This window comes from Pinus tabuliformis, chromosome 4_1, assembly GCF_031772625.1.
Source record: "Pinus tabuliformis cultivar Carrire ecotype Pingquan chromosome 4_1, CPIR1, whole genome shotgun sequence".
NCBI classification, from domain to species: domain Eukaryota; kingdom Viridiplantae; phylum Streptophyta; class Pinopsida; order Pinales; family Pinaceae; genus Pinus; species Pinus tabuliformis.
In genome coordinates this window covers 660,122,490-660,133,649 of record NC_142303.1, presented here as the reverse complement: position 1 = coordinate 660,133,649, position 11,160 = coordinate 660,122,490, and the positions used below count along the sequence as shown (strand labels likewise).

The 11,160-nt window shown below is 32.0% G+C and overlaps 1 pseudogene; it reads left to right on the top strand.

The window, feature by feature from the left end:
• Positions 1-3,391: 3,391 nt before the first annotated feature.
• On the top strand, positions 3,392-10,929 carry LOC149177816 (uncharacterized protein C24B11.05-like; annotated as a pseudogene).
• Positions 10,930-11,160: the final 231 nt, after the last annotated feature.

Genomic DNA, 11,160 nt, shown 5'->3' with positions numbered 1-11,160 from the left:
TCCACATTGCATATATCGAATTCTGATCCTTTTGGGTCTTTTCATTCTCTGCTTGCATTTAATCCCTGCTCTATCATGTTGGACGTGGCACGGGAAGATGGTACTTCGGCGACTGTTACCTTGAAACCCTCACCTCATCAACGAAGGAGGAAGGGTGAGGGCGATCCGACAGCTAGGCTCCATCCAGGAGGCTTCTCTACTGCCTTTGCCGTGGATGCACTTCATTCCATACCTTTGCTCCTTGGCGCTGGACTCTGTTTGCCTGATTTTTTTTGTTGAACTACTAACACTCAGCATTGGTGGTTGGCAACCAGTGAAGGTTTTGAATGTGGAGCTAAGGTTTACCTCGGTCCTTGGTTTGCTCTACAACTACAGTCCAGATTTGTGTTCCTTTTCATTTGGTTAATAGTGTTCATCATTATTCTTTCCTACACAGATTGCTCTTGAGTTGGCAGCAATTAGTCGTGCATTGAAGATGTGGAGGCACTATCTTCTTGGTAGGAGGTTTGTATTAATGAGCGACCATGGTGGATTGAGGTATCTGTTTCACCAACTGAATATGAATTTCAGGCAAGCTAGATGGTTGGCCATGATTAGTGAGTTTAATTTTAAGATCTGATACAGTAAGGGATAGGAAAACAGGGTTTTAGATGTTCTTAGTAACAGAGTGTAGGTGTATCATATAGCAACTATGAGTTATTATGGGACAGGTTTACAGGATCAGGTCTCAGAGGAAGGACAACAGGATGACAGGTACATGGATCTTAAGCACAGGTTACAACATGACACAAGTAATCAGGATGTTGACTATCATTTCACAATGGATGGTTTGGTTAGATTTAGGGACAAGATCTATGTTTTGAATGAAAGTGAGCTCAAGAAGATTATCTTGCAAGAATTCCATGCAAAACCATACTTAAGGCACCGAGGATACCAGAAGACATTGACAATGGTGAAATTTTTTATTATTGGTTGAATCTAAAGAAGGAAGTGGCGGAGTTTGTGGTTAGATGCTTGGATCGTCAACAGGTAAAAGCAGAATATAAGCACACAGGTGGGTTACTACAGTTGATTCCGATTCTAGTGTGGAAATGGGAGGTCATTTCCATGGATTTGATCACATGTTTTCCAAGGAAATCTAGACAACATTTTTCCATCATGGTCGTGGTGGACATGTTCAAAATTATAATTAATTTGTAAAAATTTAAATTTAAATGAAGCGTATGAAAAACTAATCTATTTATCATACAAGAGATCTCTTCAGGTTGAAAATGGAATTATAAAAACTTTATATTAATTTGTTATTTTCAGAGACAATTAACTTGGAAGGAAAATAACAATAACATTAATCTTTTATAATGTATTTTTTACTATATTTTAATTTAATGTAATATATAAATTTATATCATAGACTCATTTATTTATTAATAATATGTTGGAAAAGTAGAAAATATAATTATTAAAATAAGTATTTGATATAAATTTTAGTTTTTATCTTTAATTATTAATAATAATATTTTATAGATGATTATTAACAATTAATTTTCAAATTTCATTTTTTTTTTAATATCTCTCCATATAAATATTATTAATTATCACTGAATAAAATCCATTTTAATATTTAAAAAACAATTAAAAGTAAAACATTCTCTTAATAATATTAAAATATTGTTTACACTTAATATTTATATAATTAAAATAATTTATTAAAATATTTATCATTTTAATATATTTATAAATATTATTACATTGATTTGATAATATATTATTTTATATAATAAAATTTACTCTACCATTTCTCCTGTTTCGTAAAAAAATAAAGAGTGTACTCAAATCCTCTTATTCTAGAAGGAAACATAGTACATAGTGTACTAAAATGATTCACTAATGTATTTTTGTATATAGTAAAATTTACTTTCATGTATTTTTGTATATAATAAAATTTACTCTTTTTTCCTTAACACTGTAATAAAATTTGCTATTTTTTTTTCCAATTTTTAATATTACCCATATATATATATATATATATATATATATATTATTAAAAATAGAAGAGATAAAAGCATTTAAAGACTAGAAAGGAAAATATATGATTAATCAAATTAATTAATGAAAAGAAAATTATATAGATGCTAAATTTTATTTATTCATAATTTTGTTTACTTATTATTTTTCAAGGTTTAGTTTTTTTCATTCTATAAGAAATCTAGTTGACCACATAATACATAGTGTACTATGTTGATTCACTAAACATAGTACATATTGTACTATATTGATTCATTAATGTATTTTTGTATATAATAAAATTTACTCTCATTTCTTAACACTGTAATAAAATTTGCTCTTTTTTTTTTTCAATTTTCTATATTACCCATGTATACATATTAAAAATAGGAAAGATAAAACTATTTAAAGATTAGAAAAGAAAATATATGATTAATCAAAGTAATTATAATTTATCAATGAAAAGAAAATTATATAGATGATAAAATTTATTTAATCATAATTTTGTTTAATTATTAATTTTTGACGTTTACTTTTAGCAGTGATTTTTTGCCCGGAAAGTCATGGAAATTCCAGCCATATTTTGAGAAAATAAGGTCTTTTGTAAATGCAAGTTACAGTGGTTAAACTTCAAAATTTTAGGTGCCCGAGACGTTTTCACGATAAAAAACATGATTCAAATACTGTCTCTACATTTTTTGAATTCTTTTTACCTATGTTTGGGAACTTCAAAATTTTAGGTGCCCAGAGGTTTCCACGATAAAAAAACATTATTCAAATACTGTCTCCACAAGATTTTTTGAATTTTTTTTACCTAGATTCGGGGAGGAACTCCCCCTCCGTAGATGACTCCTTAGTTCTTTAATTATTAATAAGAATATTTTATAGATAATTATTAACAATTAAATTAAAATTTTCAATTTTTTTATTTTGAAACAAAAATATCTCTCCATATAAATATTATTAACTATTATTAAATAATATCCATCTTGATATTTAAAAAACAATTAAAAGTAAAACATTCTCTTAATAATATTAAAATATTGTTTACTTAATGTTTATATAATTAAAATAATTTATTAAAATATTTATCAATTTAATATATTTATAAATATTATTACGCCGTAAGGCGTTTCCCTTTGGAAAAGACTCCCCTGATTGCCACTCTCCACCGTTTTTCACCGTTGATCTTTGTGTTAGACGATTGAAGTATTATTCACCGTCCACGTGAGTTTTGGTTGGTTACTGTTTTTCATTGGTTATACAGTATAACGGCTTTTGTTGTGGCTTACCTTCTTGTTTATTTTTAAATTTGAGTTTCCTGAAAATGGGAGGAATCCTCGACAAATTTCACACCAATAAAGTGACAACAAATGAATGTGAAAAGATGGGGACCGGAGTCGATCACGAGTCTATGACTACAATACGGAAGATTCGCAACAATTCATCTGAGCCGTTCGGAGATCTATTTAAGCCACCCAATGTTCTCCTTCAATTCCCCCCTTCATTTCATTAACATCGTTAGCTTGTTTATGCCCCTCTGTATTACATTTTATTCTGCGAGTCCTTGTTTTTTTCTTTCAACATACATTGCCTCCTTTCCTATTGCATTCGCTCTTCTCCCCATATTCAACATATCTGGTATTCTTTGGAGCCAATCTTCTTTGATTCTTCTGAAATTGTCAGAGTTTTATAATTGGAACATAATTATCTTGTTTTGATGCCTTTGATGTGCATATACTTCAGATCGGGATGATAATTTTTTGGTATATGTATTGCAGAGTCATCCATAATGGTGCTGGCTGAGAATCGACTAGTGACAGAGTAGGGCCCTCGATTTGACTGCCTTCTGTTTGGTGAGCATCACACTTCTTTCTTTGGCTTTTAAGTTTTTCCCTTTTCAATGGTATTAAGCTAAAGCTGTATGTATTCGTTTCTGATTCCAATCCGTTGTTCTAGATCTGGATGACACATTATATCCCTTAAGCTCCGAACTAGCTGCAGCATGCACCAACAACATCAGAGGTAATCTTGTAGCTAATCTACCCCTAAAAAATTGTGTAATTTCAGTTTTCTTTTTAAGGAAAAGTTAATCTTTAGATTTTAATCTAAACCAGAGTCTGAAATGAAACGCGGAAAGATTGGAGTTGCATATTTAGATTACCACCAAATAATTTCTTGGAATTTACGTGAGCTTATTATATGCATCTCCAACTTTGTAACTTGAAGGTGATCAGACCCAGATGGACTATGGGCTTAGTGTTCATATTCAACACGCCCAATATATTGTCTGTAACTAACGCACTGTTGCACACACAGAGTTGGATCACCCCACCCCTACTAGGGTTGTAGACGCAATTAAGACTTCCCTTAAGCCATTGAGGTAACTTTTGAGGTTTGAATTGTGTGTGTGATTCGGTTGTTGTGTGACAAATTATGTGAATCAAAAACTAGGAGTTGAAAAGAGCAGAGTCCCTGACTTGAGCAAGAGAGCTGTATAAAAATTATGGGACAACCATGGCCGGACTTAGGGTAAGCATTCAATCCCTATTGTTTCATATAATTCAACATGGTATTTCAACTTTTAAGGTTAAAATGACTGTTTTTTAGCATTGGGAGTCTTCAGTAGCTGATTACTGAGGAATTCAGCAACCCCCTTATGTGACATTGGTTAGCAAGTAGCTTAAGAGTGGGGTCCCTTATGTGTCATCGGTTAGCAAGTAGCTTAAGAGTGGGGTTATGATCTGCTTTCAATCAGAACCTGCTTCCTGGAATGACTGCAGAACATCTGAGACATACTATCCATAATTACTCCATGGTTTTCTATGATTTTACTGGCCACTACTCTGCTAGGATACCTTTTGCAAATTCATGATACTGAAACCCTGTTTCTCATATGTGGTCTTTAAGCCTCAAGGAACTCTCTTCTTGCTCCGCTAATGATAATATATGAATGCAAATATAAGGTGTTCTAGAAGTCTTTATTTAATAACTACTACCGATATCAATTTCTAAAATATGGAATTATGATCAACGTTATGGCTAGGAATTGCAATTGGATTGAGAACCTTTTTCTCAACTTTCATGTTCATGAATTCCTTGCATATTTTAAGAGTATTCTTTTTTCTACGCAGGTAGTGGGCTATGAATTTGACTATGACGATTACCACATGTATCTAAGAAATCTTGTATCATCTTCTAGTTGGTAAATTTATAGCTATCTAACGTTTCAACTTTCGACAAAATCAAAGAAAATGCTAGTGATTTGACTTTCATTATTTAGACTGTTTGGAATACCATTGATTGCTTTTGGCCTTAAACGCTATCCTGCTTCACTCACTGGAAACAAATATTTCTTATACAGTTTTGTTCACGGAAGATTGCCATATGAGAATCTTAAACCAGATCCTGTACTGAAGAACTTGTTATTAAGCATGCCTCAGAGGAAAATTGTAAGATCATATGGATCCCTTCAAATTCTTTTTACGATGATATTAAATGAAGTCCTAGGTTTTGTTTGGAAACTTATTAGCGTGCTCGTTAACTGCTTGTAACTTTGTTCAGCAAAAACAGATATTTACAAACAGTGACAAAGTTCATGCTGCAAAGGTCCTTAACAGGCTGGGATTGGAAGATTGCTTTGAAGGCATAATATGCTTTGAGACACTTAATCCTCTTTCAAATATTACTGAAAGCAATAATGAATGGAATATGCCCGCTAATAACTCTACAATCCCGAAGACATCCATAATTTGCAAGCCCTCAAAAGATGCCATGGAGCAGGCTCTTCGCCTTGCAAACGCTGATCCACAAAAAACGGTATGGTAACAAAGATTTTGATGGCCATTTTCCTTCAGCTATCCATTTTTTCATGAAAATATTGACTCATCCAGGTACCGTAAAAAGTTTATACCAAATCCCCCTTAGTAAACAAAGAAGGATAGCTAACACCTCTGCTTTGGCCCCAGTGTGAGGGTACAGGGGTATCCTATAGCGATACGTTTTCTAAAAATGACCATTCTGGCTAAAATCCCCCAGGGTGAATGACCTAGTTGTCTTTTGAGAAGTTATGTTGCAGTGGTATTTTCACAAGAAAAATATGCATGTTACTCTGATCATGTCCCACATACTGCACAATTGTCAACTTGTCTCTCAAAACAATTCTTTTTCAACGAGGAGGATCTACAAAGAGAATATTGTATTGAGTCCCAAAACATAAATCTGAAGGTGTGTGACAGAGATGTTTAAATAAGAAAGAGATGTTTGTTAGTCTGATCACATCCCACATACTGATCAATTATACATCTGTTCCCGAACAACCCCTTTTCAGTGGAGAGGAGCTACAAAGGGACTGTTGTACGCAATTGTAATCTAGACTCAAACCAATCTGGCAACCTACAATTCGACATCATCAAGTTTTATTTACCTTATGCATATCATTTCAACAACATCTATTGTAAGAGTTTCTATTTAATCTATTATGTTTCCGTGCAAATTTTCTTTGATGACAGTCCCAGGAATATAGCCGCAGGAAAGCGTGCAGGCCTCCATACCGTATTGGTAAAGACCATATAATTTTAAATGGGATATAATGCTTTTGTAAAAATACATAATTGGTTGAATCTTCATCTAATTACGCCGTAAGGCGTTTCCCTTTGGAAAGACTCCCCTGATTGCCACTCTCCACTATTTTTCACGATTGATCTTTGTGTTAGACGATTGAAGTATTATTCACCGTCCACGTGAGTTTTGGTTGGTTACTGTTTTTCACCATTGATCTGTGTGTTACATGATTCAAATATTATCCATCGTCCACGGGAGTTTTGATTGGTTAGAGTAAAGTCGTTTTACAGTGTAACGGTTTTTGTTGGGGCTTAGAGTTGGTTAGGGTAAAATCTTTATACAGTATAACGACTTTTGTTGTGGCTTACCTTTTTGGCACTGTGTCAGGGCATGGACTCATTTACATTTACGTTGCCGGCAGAGATGATGAAGATCAAAATCCCTTGACGACCCGCAGTTGTTTACAATTTGTTTGTAGACCATTACAATTCCCGACATGAACCGAGGACAGGATGAATGCATTGGTGCTTTCATCAGCGACAATTTTTTCATTATTAGCTATGATCTAATCAGGTGGAGTGCGGAAGTTTTTGATCCAGAAACAAGGGCATGGACAACACTGGAGACTATGGGAGATAAAGAGAAGGGAAAGGCCCACTGGCATGTCTGGTTGTTTCTTCTTGTAGCAAGGAGTGATGGAATGTGATTCCAATGAAAACGTGTGGAGGGCACTGGGTTCTCTTGCTAAAACCCTTGAAAGGATTTAGTGTTTTGGGAAGATTTTTTTCTACGGTAATGCCGAGAGTAATGTTAAAGTTTGTTATATCTATGAGCCGCCTATAAGAACTGCAGCAGGAAAGCAAACAGAAATGATTGGGATGTACAGAGTATTGAGATTTGAAATTAAGTAACAATGATTACCATATTTTCGTTTGAATAATGTAGTAAGAAATTTCACTTTCTTGTTATCCTTGAAGGAACATTGGTAATAGATTTTGTCAGTTGAATAGCATAGTAAGAAATTTGACATTAATGTTATACTTGAATGAACATTGGTAATAGATTATGTTATACTTGAATGAACATTGGTATTAGATTTTAGAGAGTTCCTGCGTTAAAAATGATGTTATTTTTGGATGAGTTTAGAGGTGCACAACTGAGCAATGTTGGTTGGTTGTTAAAAATTTCAAAAGTTTTATGGCATCCTAGAATATTCCAGAATACAATTTTACAGAGATTGAAACTCAAAACTTTTTTTTTAGGTAAATTGTGTGTGGTTATTGATTATTAAATATTTCTATGGCATTCGAGAGGACAATTTTACGGAGATCGAAGCTCAAAATATTTTTTGTGAACTATGTGTTGTTATTTTTTATTAAATATTTCATTTGTTTCATGGTATTCCAGAATATGAATTATGGACCTTAAATTTGTTGCAGTTTCTCGATGCATATCCCTTCTCTTCTCGTTTCATTTTGTCAATTTTACTTCACCAAAATTATACACACTTTGATCAAATCAGAATATTTAAGCCTCCACTTAATGAGTTCTACTCTCACCATCCCATGAGTCGTGAGATTCGATAGTTTTGATATTCAAGTTTTTTCATAATTAAAGTTTATATGTTTAGCATAATGTTAGATTCTATATTTAGTCTTGTCATGATTTTAACTTTTATTATGGGTAATTTATATATTCAATTTCATGTTTTACTTTCTAGATTCTATATTTAGTCTTGTCATGATTTTAGCCCACAACGACTCAACATGCTATATGTTTTGGATTTTCAAAACAATACTTTTCACCCACAACGACTCAACATGCTATATGTTTTCGATTTCAAAACAATACTTTCATTTTATGTTTTGACTAGATCATGAACTAAGATCATGTAAGACATTTTATGTTTTGACTAGATCATGAACTAAGATCATGTAAGACATTTTATGTTTTGACTAGATCATGAACTAAGATCATGTAAGACATTTTACGATTAATGTAAGAATGTTTAGTTTTTTTCTCATGGAAAAAAAATAAAAAATAAAAAGTTTCATATAGTTAAGAATTATGTTTGCATTTTTTTAATACTAGAGAATTTAAAATGATGTTGTTTATTAATTAGGTGAACAAAGTATTACTATAATACAACCTCTAATAATTATAATATGTGTCATGATACATTCAAATAAGCTAACATTATATGAAACACATTTATTAATGTAGTTATGTTAGTTAACTAAAATAAGTTAAAATTTGTAAGTATTGATAAGAGTAAACCATTAATATTATTACTCATAGTAAGAATTAATGGTAGTTATCATCATGAAAAAATTGAGATAGCCAAAAAAAAATTATAGTGTAATTAAATTATGTTAGGAAAATTATTTTAAATTGAAATTATTAGAATATATTAAAAAATATTTCTTTATAATAAATTAAATTTATAATAAAGTATTACAATATATTAAAAGGAAATAAATATGTATTACAACAAATTACAATGTAGTTGAAGAAATTGAAGGCATATGTTGAATCATATTAAATAATTTCTTAAATTCAAAAATTTTAATGTAGCCATGATTTTCATATGGTCAATAATAGAAATAATAAATTGCAGATTATTATAAAAATAATAGAATGAGTTCCATGTATTGATCGGCCCTTCATTGTACAATTATAAATGAGTAGTTGTTAGTGTTGACAACTAGCAAAACCACATTATTAAATGTGGTTGATATACACAGTAAGCTACAACTTAATATATACTATATTATAAACTTATAATAATATTATAAGCTCACAAAATTAGAAAATGCAACATATTATTCATATTATAAGTCCAAAGGGTTATAAAGCACAACCAAATTAATAAATGTGGTTAATACACACTGGTAAGCTATACCAATCAAATACATAAACATATTAGTAAATGTAGTTGAAATTACCCAATAGGCATTAACTGTATAGATTTAACATTCGTATTAATATTGATAATGATAGATAGATATAAATAAAAGTAATATTATAAAAATAATAATTATATTATATTATATTATTAAACCCTATCATTATTATAAATCCAGGGTACTAATATTATTAACTCTTTGGAATTTATTGTGAGTATTAAAATGTTTAGATATTTGGAATTTATTGTGAGTATTAAAATGTTTAGATATTTGTTTTCAGATATTCTAATATGATCCCACATCCAGGGTACTAATATTATTAACTCTTTGGAATTTATTGTGAGTATTAAAATGTTTAGATATTTATTTTCAGATATTCTAATATGATCCTACTGCAGCAGAGAGAGGTGCAAATGTTGGAGAATTCCTAAAACAAAAAATACTTGTGCCATTTTGTCTTCTTTTGAAGTTGAAAATTCTTCAGAGAAAGACGAATTTCTCTATCTCGTAGTTGTTTAAACACTGGGACATAAATAGAAAATGATCTCTAAAACACTAAAGCATGGCACCAATATTTACTGGTCCATTTCAAATTGACATTGAGAAAATAACGTAGTACTTTTCAGTACTTGGCAAAACTAACCCATAGAACTTGCTAGAATCCCTACAAACATATGATAAAATATTCAACATCAGATCTATCAACATGCCAACAAGAGGTATCTGTTTTTTTTTCAAATTTCCATTCCAGATTGTGCAATGTATCCATCCTTCTTCATTCACTTCTTAGCCTCTCAACTTTGAACTTTGTTTTCTGATTCAATAGTGTATCCATTGTTTTTCTACCTTTTCTTATTGTGCCAGAAAAGTTTTTTACTATTTAAGTAATTTGTCCATTCTTTTTGTTTACTAATTGAGCAATGTTTGATATTGTGGGAGCCTTTATCACTGTTGAGGGCAATACCACATTCACTAGGCACTAAAACAACCTCTCTCCTGTCTTTCTGAGGCTGGGAAAATTGAGCAATGTTTGATATTGTGGGAGCCTTTATCACTGTTGAGGGCAATACCACATTCACTAGGCATTAAAACAACCTCTTTCTGAGGCTGGGAAAATGAAAAGAGGTTGATCTTCGTATTGGAAATTATAAAGAATACTATTTTTATTACTAACATTGGGTATGCTTTTCAGATTTTCAAGTCCAAGTTGGGTAAGAACTCAGATTCTGGATGGCAACCAAAGTCTAAAAACAGGGCACATAGGGAGATCCCAGGCATCAAAGATATGGATGCTAAGACTCCAAAGATCCCTGGGTGGTGCTCACTCTGTGATGTTACCTGCAGCGCAAAGGAAGTTATTCACAAACAACATGTGTTTGGGAAGAAGCACCAGTCCAGGTTAAAAAAGTTGAAGGAAAAGGGTTCAGAAGATGTAGTAAAGCCACAGAAAAAGTAGCCACAAGGACTGGCGGGGTGGTGTTCTCTTTGTGAGGTTAGTTGTGGAAGCCTAGAAAATCTTCATGAGCTGTATATGTTAGGGAAAAGACACATGTCCATGTTAGGAACGACAAAGACAAAGGAGCAGGAGACAATAGAGACTGGCAAAGACAATGTTCTTGGAAAAAGAAAAGATGATTCAGTGAAGGAAGAAAGAGATATGCCATCCAAGAAACGCCACAAGTTACAT